Genomic DNA, 12,080 nt, shown 5'->3' with positions numbered 1-12,080 from the left:
CCAGCTCAAGAGATGTAAATTCCAATTGTGTGGCGAAGCAGGTCTTGAAGGAACCTCAAATTACAGTGACACAGTCCACAGGTTAGGTGTCCCACAGGTAGTGTAGCTTGCAAATTGAGGCACAGAACAAGCAAGGCAGCCGTACACTGGTCTGATGGTCAAAGAGCAAGAGACCACATGTGTTTATCAGCCAGGCTGGCACAATAAACGAACTATCTCAATTCCTGAAGGAAATATTTTTGGGCTGTAGAATTTTGACTCAACCATTTAATTTCCTTTAGCACTGTGACAATTTTTGTTGTTCTCTGTTTTGTCCTCCTTGGTTTCAGGTCAGAAGACCATACTTTTAAGGATTTATTCCCAGTATGTCATTTGATCATTTTTCTCTTACTCATTTTAAGATTTTTTTTCTTTATTTTTAGTTGTTAGGAGTTTGATTGTTAAAAGTTCAAGTGTGGTTTCTTTTGAATTCATTCTATTGGACTGAGTTTCATGCTTCTACAGATCTATATGCTTTTTGTTGTATATCTAATTGGGGTGTTTTTAGGCATTACTCCTTTAAAACATCTTTTTTCTACCTTAATAGCTTTCTCATCTCTTTCCTGGCCTTTAATTACAAGCATTGTCACTCTGGTATTGTCCCAAAGCTTCTGGGTCTGGTTTGTTTTGTTTTTCTTATGCCATTCCATGTCTCTCTGTTCTTCAAACTGGATTATTTCTCTTGATCTATGTTAAAGTTCTCTGTCTTTAACCTCTGTAAGTGTTATTCTGTTATTGAACCCATCTATGATTTTTAAAAATTCAGATATTAAATTTCTTCAGTTTAAAAATGCTCAATTGTTTTCCAAGAAGTTTTATATCTCTTTGAGATTTTCTACCCATTAACTTCAAATGCATTTACCTTTAGTTCATGTGCATAGATATAATAATTGTTTTAGTGCTTTTGATAATTCTAACATCTGACTCATCTTAAAGTTGACTTTATTGATTGCCTTGTCTCTTTTGTCTGGCTTCCATTGTCCTTTGTTTTGTATGCCAATTATAGAGTGTACCCTGGACATTGTGGATGTTATGTTGCAAGGATTCTGTTGCAAGGGTTCAGTTATCATCATTTGAAGAATGTTATTTTGGTTTTAGTGGACCTTCAACTTGAATGGGATTGGATTGGAGCTTCCATTTTGCTTCTTATTGGCAATGGTTCAAACTTCAGTTGGGTTTTGGAAGCCTTTGCTGTGTTGCTTTGCGCCTCCTCCATGTGTGTGGTTCAGGAGTTATGCTGAGACCATCGGCAAAGCTTACACAGATGTGGGCATTATTTTGTCTTCTGTGTATGGGATTTCTCCCTCTCTCATCTTCTCTCTCTCTTTAGTTATAAGGGCACCTTTCTCTGTGCATCTGAATAAAAAGGTAGCAAGTTAACTCGTGGAATTGTAACTGCCTACATACACTGCAGAGTTGCTATGACTGGAGCCTAGCCTCAGGCCAACATTTTAAAAGAAAATGGAAACTATAAAACTAATTCACATTTCCACGTTTTGCTGTCCTCCATCCTCCTTTTGTCCTCTTGCTCTTACTTATGTCTCAGCATTTTCACAGAGGATTTTTTGTACTTTTTCTTTCTTCCCACAGGGTTTGCAACGTTAATGGGGAGTGTAGACTATAGCGAACTTAATTGCTACAGAACAACTGGAAATTATCTAGTGTCTTTTTATTAATGAAGAAAGCAGTTACTTTATAAAGAACAAAACAATAATAGTGTAACATAAATACTAATCACAGAATTAGGAGCATTAAATATCTCTGATCATCACTGCAAATAAAGAGTTCATGGATAAATTGATTACTCCAGAATTCTCACAGGATAAATCTTAGATACCTGGGGCCAGGAAGACATTAAAGGTAATCAATATAATCACATATATTATCTTTTATACCCAAAGTGAAATTTATGACCCAAGTAAACTTTGTTCAGATGAATCATATTGTCATCTATATCCACATGGCCATATGCCCTTAAGGTAAATAAAAATGATCAAAACAGTATGTCAGCAAGGTAACTATCAGAAATTCAAGCAGGATTCAAAGCATTATGGGGATTAAGGGATATTATTGTTGATGCCAGATTGATCTTGGCTGAAAGCAGAGAAAACCAGAAAGGTGTTTACCTCTTTTACTTATTTTGCAAAGACATTTAAATAGGTGGACAAAACAAATTATGTATAACATTGTAAAGAATGGGCATTCCAGAACACTTACCTGTGCTTATGTGGAACATGTGCATAGGCCAAGAGGCAGTCATTTGAACAGAGCAAGGGGAACATCAGGAAAGGTGTTGTCAGGGTAGTATTGTTTCAACATACTTTACCTATATACAGAACAAATAATAAAATAGTGTATTATAAATAATATATAGGCAAATCTGCTACAAGAGACCTCTTCAAAGTACTAAAGAGCAAACATTTCACTTTGAGCACTACAGACATGGTCTCTTCCATTTTTTTACATGCACGTGAAAACTGAACAGTGAACAAGGAAAATCAAGTGAAAATCTTTGCCTTTGAGATACGGTGTTGACGAAGACTGTTGACTGTGGAACACATGGGCAAGGAGAGCTCTTGTACGGCCTGACTTGAAAGATAGTGCATTGACTGAAATAGAAAGCAGAGGGGGAGGCGCATGGTTAAAGGAACGATAATTAGCCCCATCTTGTACCGATTATGTTGGAAATTTCTGCAGCACACCCAAGACACCCATTTTGCTTATTGAGTTTACAACTCAACTGATACTTAGCAGCTGCTGCTGAGGCTCCTGTGTGGTTAGGGTTCTGTTTGTAAGGATGACTTCCCCTATAAGAACAGAATCATACATCACACTTCTCCATATGCTTCTTAGCAGTATGTGTATGTTATCTATGCATGTACTGTTCTTAACTTATAAGTGAAAATAAAGACTACATCATTTGAATTTTAAACCTAAAAAAGTTTCTAACCTTTTTAAAATTCTTTTCAGCCTCTGCACTAATAGGACATTAATTCAACTCACTGGTGAAATGCCAACGTTGCTTTTATTTATATTCACTGACCCCAGCTACCTTTATCCTTGAGTCAGGGGCAGTTGCCCACCCTTCTGTCCGTTTCTCACACCAACAGAGTCACAAAGTTGGAACACCACCTCCTTTGAACATACTCTCAGGAGGGGTCATTTATTTGCCCATTAGCTGGGACTCTGAAGATTATTTTGAATTCTAGAGGTGTGCTGTGCACCCCTATACTTTTAGACTACTTAACTTCCTGACTTTGGTCAACTTTATCTAGCTCGACAGTGTCCAAAAATATCCTGAAAATCTTTTTTTCCTCAAATGTATAAGGAAATTTTGTTTTTCCCTCTTCCATTGTACTGCTTTTCCATTAGACCTTTTAGTGGAGTTTGATTGTCTCCTTTGTGTGTACAGGGTATGACCTAATCCCCTTGGCTTTGAAAAGTCTGTGGTGATTTCTGATAGGGGAGAGCAGAAAGGACCAGCAGTGGATCTCTTGATTGACCCAAATGCAGTGAACTGATAGTACTTTGATAGATGCCACAATGCCCCCTGCTGGGTGCAGGACAGTGGAGGAGAAAGCATGTGCACAGCCCCAAATTACATACCTCTTTGATTTCCTCTCTTCCATTTAGGTCTAATACTTCAGGCACAAATGGCTTATCTGGATGTTCGTTTTGCCTGTCACCCATTGGAATTAGGAAACTCTTGATCTCCACGTGAGCTCTAATCAAGGGCATATTCTCTGGCAGCCCTAAGCCTGCCTCTGCCTTGCCATCTCCTCCCACCCAGCCCTCCCATCCTCTTTTTTATAGTTCACTCTTTAAAAAAATTTTTTTTCTCTCAATTGCTCAACGTCTCCAGCCTCCATCCTGGTTGTTGATCGGGCTGTCAAGTCCATTTTTGGTGACAGAGGAGAGCTGCCTCGTAGTTTCCTGACTGTCATCTTCATGGGATCCGATCACCAGCCTTTCTTCCCCAGAGCCCCTGGGTGGCTGTCAGAAAGTATGCAGGTGGCTTCTGATCTCCTCTAATTTCACAAGGGTGAAAGACATCAAACTCAAAAACAACCCAAGGAAAATTCCTATGAGACAGACGTCAGGTGTGCCTGCATCCTCCAACCTTCTTTACCCAATTCTGGCACCAACCATCCCTCCCATGTCCCTCACTGCTTCTCTGCTGGGCTCGATAGTTCATTGCAATGGCCACATTTACCTCAAACACAATACTCATGGTTAGGGGCTTATTGAAAAGTCAACAGGTTACAGTTTGGGATTAGAAATGTTCAGGATGCAATTCTTCTAGCCGTGCCTTTTCTGAGCCATGACTGTAGGCAAGCCTATTTCTGGCTCTTAGTTTCTTAGCCATGTGACTCACTCTTCTTTAAAAAAAATCATTTTATTGGGAGCTTTTACAGATATCATTCCATTCCATAGTTCAAGCACATCAAGCAGTATTGAATAATTGCTACACAATCTCTTTCAAACATTTTCTTTCTTCTTGAACAATTTGATATCAGCTCCCCTTTATACCCTCCCCCCTAACCTATCCTACCCCCCCCCCAGGAGCCCTTATTTATTTATATCCAGTATATCCATTCACATACAATTCTGTTGTTCGCTCCCCTCTAGTGGGGTTATACAGTCATCAATACTCTCAGCTCCCTTTCCTTCCCCCTCTCTCTTCCCGTACACTCAGGGAACCATTACTCCTGTTACTGTTTCTGAAGAGTTGCCTATCTTGGATTTCATATATCCAAGATCTTAATTATACACATGGACATATGCAAGTCTAACATGATTAATGAGGTAATACAATGAAAAACCACAATAGTAAGGGGAAGAAATGTTAAAGAACTAGACAATAGTTATCATCCCTTTCATGTGACCCCTCTGAGAGGGACTGTCTGATTATCTTACAGGTGAGTTTTAAGTCTCCACTACATCCACACTCCTTCACATTAATTTAGTTGCTTGTTTTTGAACTTCTGATATCTCTTCTCTTTGACACCTCATGATCACACAGGCTGGTGTGCTCTCCCATGTGGGCTTTGCTTTGTTGCTTCCTTGATAGTTGGCTGCTTGTTTAACAATAAGCCTTTGAGACGGCAGGTGCTATAACTCTTAATAGCCAGACACCATCAGTTCCTTCACCACATTTGCTCATGCACACATTTTGTCTTTCGCAATCACATTGGGAAGGTGAGTATCATACAATGCACATGGCTCCTTCTGCTCTCCTTGGACAATGTGACAACGTTCTTTTAGCACTGTTGATAAATGCCTAAAAGGATATAAAAATTCAATCTCAGCTAAAAGAAGCTCAGTTCTACCTCTGTGGGCCAGAAAACCTAGTTCCCCCAATTAAGTGCCTGGCGGCACGATATTCTACCAGCAAAGTTCCTCCCTGAAGCCCCTCAACTTACTCACATTGTGAGCTAGGAAGTCCACATTTCTGTCTCATGCTCTGAGTGCTGCTGCCTCTACTACCAGCACCTCTACAGTGTCACAGCTCTGTCTCCTGTAGCAAAGGTACAATGCACTTGGATCTCATGGTCCAGAAGACATTCTTCATTCCTGACACTTTTCTTGATGGTAGTGAGTAGTGAGATTGATTCCCCCACCCTCATTCTTGTTTGGGTAAAACTTATGGCTCATTTTTACACAGTGGGATGGGAAAACTGACCAATCCCACATTTAACTCCTATATACCCTATTACATGGCCCCACCCAGTCTTTGGGTGGGAGTTACAAAGATTATGGCTAGAAGAGGCATATGAAATAATTCACTGCACCACAGTAGGTTTGAATTGCTAACCCAGAGCTTGGCAGTTGAGAGCTTAACCACTGCATTATCATGACTCCTTCTAGACCAGTTCTCAACCTGTGAGCTGCGACCCTCGACCCCTCTCATAGGGGTCACCTAAGAGCATCAGAAAACTCATATTTCCGATGGTTTTAGGAACCAAGACACTGCTCCTTTATCTATCTCCAGGTTCCCCTACATGCAGACTCAAGTACCTGGTGTGAAAACTGTTACCCACGCTACACCATGCTTCAAGACAAAATTTCATTTATTTGTAATTAGAAATAAGTATTTCACAATATATAATTACATATCATTTTGTGATTAATCACTATGCTTTAATTATGGTCAATTTGTAATAAGAGAAATACATCCTGTATATCAGATATTTACATGGCAATTCATCACAGTAGCAAAATTACAGTTATGAAGTAGCAACAAAATTAATTTTATGGTTGGGGGTCGTCACAACGTGAGGAACTGTATGAAAGGGTCATGACATTAGGAGGGTTCAGAACCACTGATCTACCCTCTTCATAGCTTTCCCATCTAATTGGAATCCTGCAGGACGTTTCTCTGGTCTCCGGGAAATGTTCGTTGAAGTGTGCCTGAGCAGGGTCGCTGCCCGCTGAGAGGCTCTGACTGGTGGTGCTGGCAGCATTGCCATGCTCTCTGCCCACTTAGACAGGAGAGCCTCCGAGTGCCCTCTTCCCAGAAGAATAAACAAGCACACCTACATACACAAGGCAGAAACAATCAGACTGTCTGCCTCACGGGCTGCAAAGGAGAATTTCTACACTCTAGTACCTTCTAGGCTGTGGTGCTTTGGAAACAGAGCAGGACGTTTTCCTTCCACGGTGCCTCTGCGTGGGTTTGCATTACCAACCTTTCTGGGAGCGACCAAATGCTTAACCATTTAGACTACTCAGGATCTCTCCCCGAGTGTCATGGTAGCCAATTGTACAATTAAATATTCAGATCTCTTGAACTTTGGATGGAATGAAAAATCCTAGTCTAACCACAGTCCAAAGCTATAAATTATATTTTGTCTCTAGTTTCAGTTTCCTCACACCCCAGACTAATCTCCTCCCAGGTGCAAATAAACTTCTGCCACCCCTTCTGCTCCCCATTTTCTCTTTCTTTGCAGTTTATGACATAGCAGGTTAACTCATCTCTAGAAGATATAATCCTAATTCAGAAATGGAAGGAGAATTGGAGGCAATAGGAGATAAGGAATTCACAAACATCTGTGATCATTTTGTACTAATACAGACAGTCAGCTGTTTTAAAGAAATACTCCAAGATGAAAATTTTCATATACGATAAAAATTAAGAACACTCTTCAAGGTTTTTCATCTTTGAATTATGCTATTTCTTTCAAAATATGAACTTTAGGGAACTGTTTTCATGACAAATTTACTTTACAATGATAGATTTTGTGACAAGAATTTTGAAACTTCGCATTCCACGGTTGCATCTTTTATCATAGGCTAAATGACATATCATGGAGAGACTTGGAAATTAAAAGTGTTTAGCTCCCAGAAAAGAAAAAAAAGTGTAAGTAAATGTATCTAGTCTGCTAGCTGTGAATATAACAAGTTGTCAGTGGTGTGTGTTAAGGTTTCCGAGTTCAACTTGATGTGATGTGTGCTCTGTGGGCAGTCTCTAGGGTACCGCAGAGAGCCTGCCATAGAGGAGGCTCTTGATGAATGTTTGATGAGCTGAACTGACAGATGCTCTGAAGTCCAGATTTTGCTGTTCAACTTTTAGCTCCCACAGCAATTTTTCTTAATTTTTCAACGTGCATCTCACACCCTCCTTCTTTCCCCCATCACATGCATACTGCCCTCCTATCAGTCTCACACATCATTAGGATTTACGGTTTTTTGGTTTGGGTTTTGGGTTGTTTTTTTGTTTGCTTGTGAGTGTTTACGAGTGTGAACTTCAGAAAAGAAAGAGAAAGGCTGAATGCCTAAGTGCCAGGGCTTGCCCAGTGTGTGCAGTTAATGAAAGAAAAGTGCAGGCACCACCGAGTTGGTTGTGGCTCATGGCGACACCTGTGTTTCAGGTAGAGCTGTGCTCCTTCGGGCTTTCAGTAACTGTGATCTTCCAGATGGTCAGACCTTTCTTCCCAAGTATCTCTGGCTGGACCAGAACCACCACCCTTACAGTTTGTAGCTGAAGGATTAACTGGTCGTGCTACCCAAAGACTGCTAGCAGTTTTGATTGATAACCTCTTCTACATTTTTTAGTGGAGAGTAATGGTTTTATTTTAGTGGGATTTTCTTAGAAGGGATAGAAGAAGGGAGCTATGCTACTCTAACATGGCCTGCTTAATTTTTCTACTGTCGTTGACACTGCCCTTGTCTAGAGACTGGACATCTCTTGGGTTGACTGTGAGACCAGCTAACTGAGGAAGAAAGTAGATGGGCAGTCAGAATACCCGTGTGTGTGTGTGTGTGTGTGTGTGTGTGCGCACACGCGCGCGCTCGCACAGGGGGGAGGTTTGTGATTCAACCAAACCCTTGTCCTTTTGATAAGTGAATGAGTTTTGTAAGCAAAATATGTTATTTCAAAAACCAGATGAAAATAATGGCTTTTTTACAATCTCCCATCGTGTTTGTTTTAAGCCTCAGGATTTTGACCCTTCTCAAAATGGCAGCAGTGCCATGCCACCAAGTTATATGCCCAATAAAGCCCATGTCAATTCACTCTATTCTCGAGGTGTGCCTGTCTAGTCCACCTTTCCTGGAAACAAGAAGTATATTGAATGGTGTCTTGAATGTGAGTTCAATGTCAGTACTCATGGTACAGTGATTTTGCAAAGAGCAATGTAATGGTTTAGGCTTGAGTTTTGTAGTTGAACATCTAGGGTTTGTATTTTTGCTATAAAGCTTCTTCTCATGAATATAAATGAGGGGCTAAGCTTCTCTAGCTTCATTCTCCTTACATGGAAAACTGGAGGGAAAGCAACTAAGCTTAAGTGTGAGAATTAAATGGCAAAATATGTGTGGAACTCCTAGGACCTTGCCTGCAATCTTTTCAGTCTTCTGCACATGGCCACTATTATACATGTGATTTCCTGTCGTCTTAACAGCACCTCGGTAGGACAGACAGGACAGAGAGCCTGCTGCTAGGCCCCTTTCAGAGGATAAAGCAAGTCCCTCAGTGTTTAAGGGCCCTTACTACAGAGTACATTTCAATTTATTTATTTGTGTTCTGAAACAAATCTTCTAGTTTTAAGATATATCAAGATTAGTTTTATCCATAATCTTCAATTACAAATTTCAAACAGAAAAAAAAATCACATTTTGTCTTCTAATCTCATGGCAAAGGATTTCTATCCATTTCTCTTCCTCTCCTTTCCCAAGTTCCTGGAACGTCAGCCCGATCTCGCTCTGCCTGTCTGTGGACTGCACCGGCTCAGACTGTCCTTTTGTACTCCCAGTCAGCAAGGGCTTCTCAGGGGATACGGGGCAGGACCCGGGGCTCCTAACCCGCCAACACCCCGTATTTCTCAGAGACTCCACTAAGGGCAGATCTTAATTTCAGGTAATGCCGGCCAAAATGGGGCTATAGTCACTGGCATCTGAAGTCCAGAATTATTTTATAATACAACACATAAGGGATTGGGGATGGAAGAGCCCTACTAAATGACTTTCATTAAATGTGCACTGAGTGTACAACAGATCCAGTGCTGCTTGGACCTCTGATGTCTTCGTGACCATTGGGATGAGCGAGTCCACTGTTGTGGCCAATGTGTATTTTGAGTGCCTTTCAGTCCAGGGGAAGGGCTTACCTTCCAGCACCATATTGGACAATGTTCCGCTGCTGTCCCTAGGGCTTCCATTGGCTAATCTTCAGGCGTAGGCCTCTCTTTGTAGTGTGCTAGTCTGGAAACCACACTGAAAACTGCCCACCGGGTTTTTGAAACACCAGAACATAGCTTCTACTATAGCAATGTTCGAAACCACAGGGTCACAAACAGATGGTTAGTGGAGGCATTTTTTTAACACCTCCTTGTAAACACCCTTGCCTGATACTAGAGGCAAGACAGTTTTGTGGAAGAGTTTTGGGTAAGAAGTTAGAAAGTTTGGGCTCTGGCCGGGTTTAGCTTTTGTCTAATCAGGCAAATTATGGCTCTTGCTTGCATTCAGTGGTTGCCTTCCTAAAATGAAAGATGTTGGTGTGTCTGTCTTCTGGGTCATAAAGTGAGGAGTGCAGAGGGCAGGCACACAAGTTGAACATAGTGATCTACGAGGGAGTGCTCGTGCAGGCATGATATGAGGGTTGGGTCTCTGGGGAGCTGGAGAGATGTATGTTCCCAGGTCCTTGCCACCTTAGATGAGGGACAGTGATCCCCCAAAGCAGATACTGAGCTAAGGATTTTGGCAATGACATTTTTGGGGGAGCTGGTCTTAGGAAGCATGGCGAGGGAGAAGGAACTAATGTCAGGAGTGGGTTTCTCACAGATTGGGGGAAGCCCCCGGAGGGTGAAAATAGTTAAGGGTAGGGCTCCTAACAGAAGGCTTGGTAGTTCAAGTTCACCCAGCAGTGCTTTAGAAGAAAGGCTCGGCAGTCCACTCCCCAAAGTCAAAGCCACTGGGATCCAACGGAGCAATTCTCCTCTGAGACACATAGGTCTGCCGAGAGTTGGGATTGATTGACTCCCTAGTCATGGATTAATGCTTCTGGACAACAGCCGGTCGACCAGAAAGCCCTCTTGGAGACTGCTTTGCGCATGTCTCGAATTGTTCTCTGAGGGGCTGGCAATGAGAACTATAGAGAGGTAACTTTAGGCTTATCCCTTTACCGAGAAGTAACTTTCAGCTTATAAAGGCACAAGGGACCGCAGTGGAGTTGTGGTGAGCAGCAGGAGGGCCTGTTACCTGGTCATACCTGGCCCATTAGGCATCTGGGCCAGGTACAATGACCATGCTTGCCAAGCATTGTATCATTCAGTTCTCAAAGGAAGAAACAGAGAAGATGGAGATGAGGGCTATTATTACCCACATTTTATGTATAAAGAAACTGATCCAAACAGAGCTTATGACTGACCCAAAGCCCAAATGCAATTACTTAGTGGACTCTGGATGTAAAGTTAGGCAGTTGCTTCCCGAGTCACTGAAAGTCACAGTTCAGGCTATGCTGATTCTACTCAAGCCTCAAGTCCATAAGGAAGAACAAACCCGACCCCCACCAACAGCTGAGTGAATTCCACTGAAAATTAAACTACATTTTAGACTGCTGACACCTCGGGTTCCATAATGACATGCACTCCAAAATAAAATCAGAACACTGAAAACCAATTTTGCTTGGCTGAAACTTATAGCTTCAGGATTTCATTCATGTGAGAACAACTAGGAACTAGGGGAAAGTAATTTACTAAACCAAGTCTCAGTAGCTGAAGACTTAGCAAGCTTTGGATAAACTCCGAAACAGATATACTCTCAGGGACTTCAAGAATTATTAGAACTTTCTGTACCCGCTCAAAGCAGGAAGACAGAGGCTTTTCAGGCAAAAATGTTCTAGTCATGGAGAATGTTTGCTATTTTGCTAACCCTTCAATTCAGACTGACTGGTAGTTCCATTTAGACATATCAGGGCAGGATGTTGCTATTTTTCTTCGATTTTTCTTTTTGTAAAGAATATTAGGTGCAAAGAATTGCAAAATGTTCTCCAAATTCAAAAGAGAATTATGTTTACTGATATAAAATCTCATGCCTTCCTCTCTCATATGAAATGCCCTCCATGGAGACGTTGAATCCTTGCGGGAAGGGCTACAGCTACAAAGGACTGTAGGATCTCAGGGTTTACTTGAAGCATTGAGCAAATTTGAGTAGATATTAACTTTTCGTCGTGAGCTTCATAATATTGGATAAAGAATAAAGTTGCCTGAATAAGCTTCATGAAGTAGTTTTTCAAAGATTGAGCCTCTCTGACATCAAATGTTTCTCTTTTTTTCTTCTCTTGGTCTGATACGCACATTTTCATGGTGAATTCCACCCACTATGCATGTTTATGTTGATGGGAGTTTACTAGGACATCATCAAGAAAATGTAATAATCAGAATTTGCAACAGACCCTGGCAATGATAGCAATACGTCAGTTGGTACTTGCCTTCAAGGTGGCACTCTACACGGGATGCTGTATTCAGCTGGGACATACAAACACAATGAAAGGATTGCGATCAGGGCAATCATAGAAGTAAGTGGGAGAGGAAATCTGTGGGGAGAGA

General features: G+C 41.4%; 1 protein-coding gene across 1 annotated transcript in view; it reads left to right on the top strand.

The window, feature by feature from the left end:
• SLC35F1 (solute carrier family 35 member F1) overlaps positions 1-12,080 on the top strand; it is a 493,442-nt gene that overhangs the window by 146,268 nt on the left and 335,094 nt on the right. The gene's annotated exons all lie outside the window — the stretch shown is intronic.

Source organism: Tenrec ecaudatus, chromosome 7 (genome assembly GCF_050624435.1).
Source record: "Tenrec ecaudatus isolate mTenEca1 chromosome 7, mTenEca1.hap1, whole genome shotgun sequence".
NCBI classification, from domain to species: Eukaryota; Metazoa; Chordata; class Mammalia; order Afrosoricida; family Tenrecidae; genus Tenrec; species Tenrec ecaudatus.
Note: the sequence above shows the minus strand (reverse complement) of the source record. Positions and strands in the feature narration are given on the sequence as shown.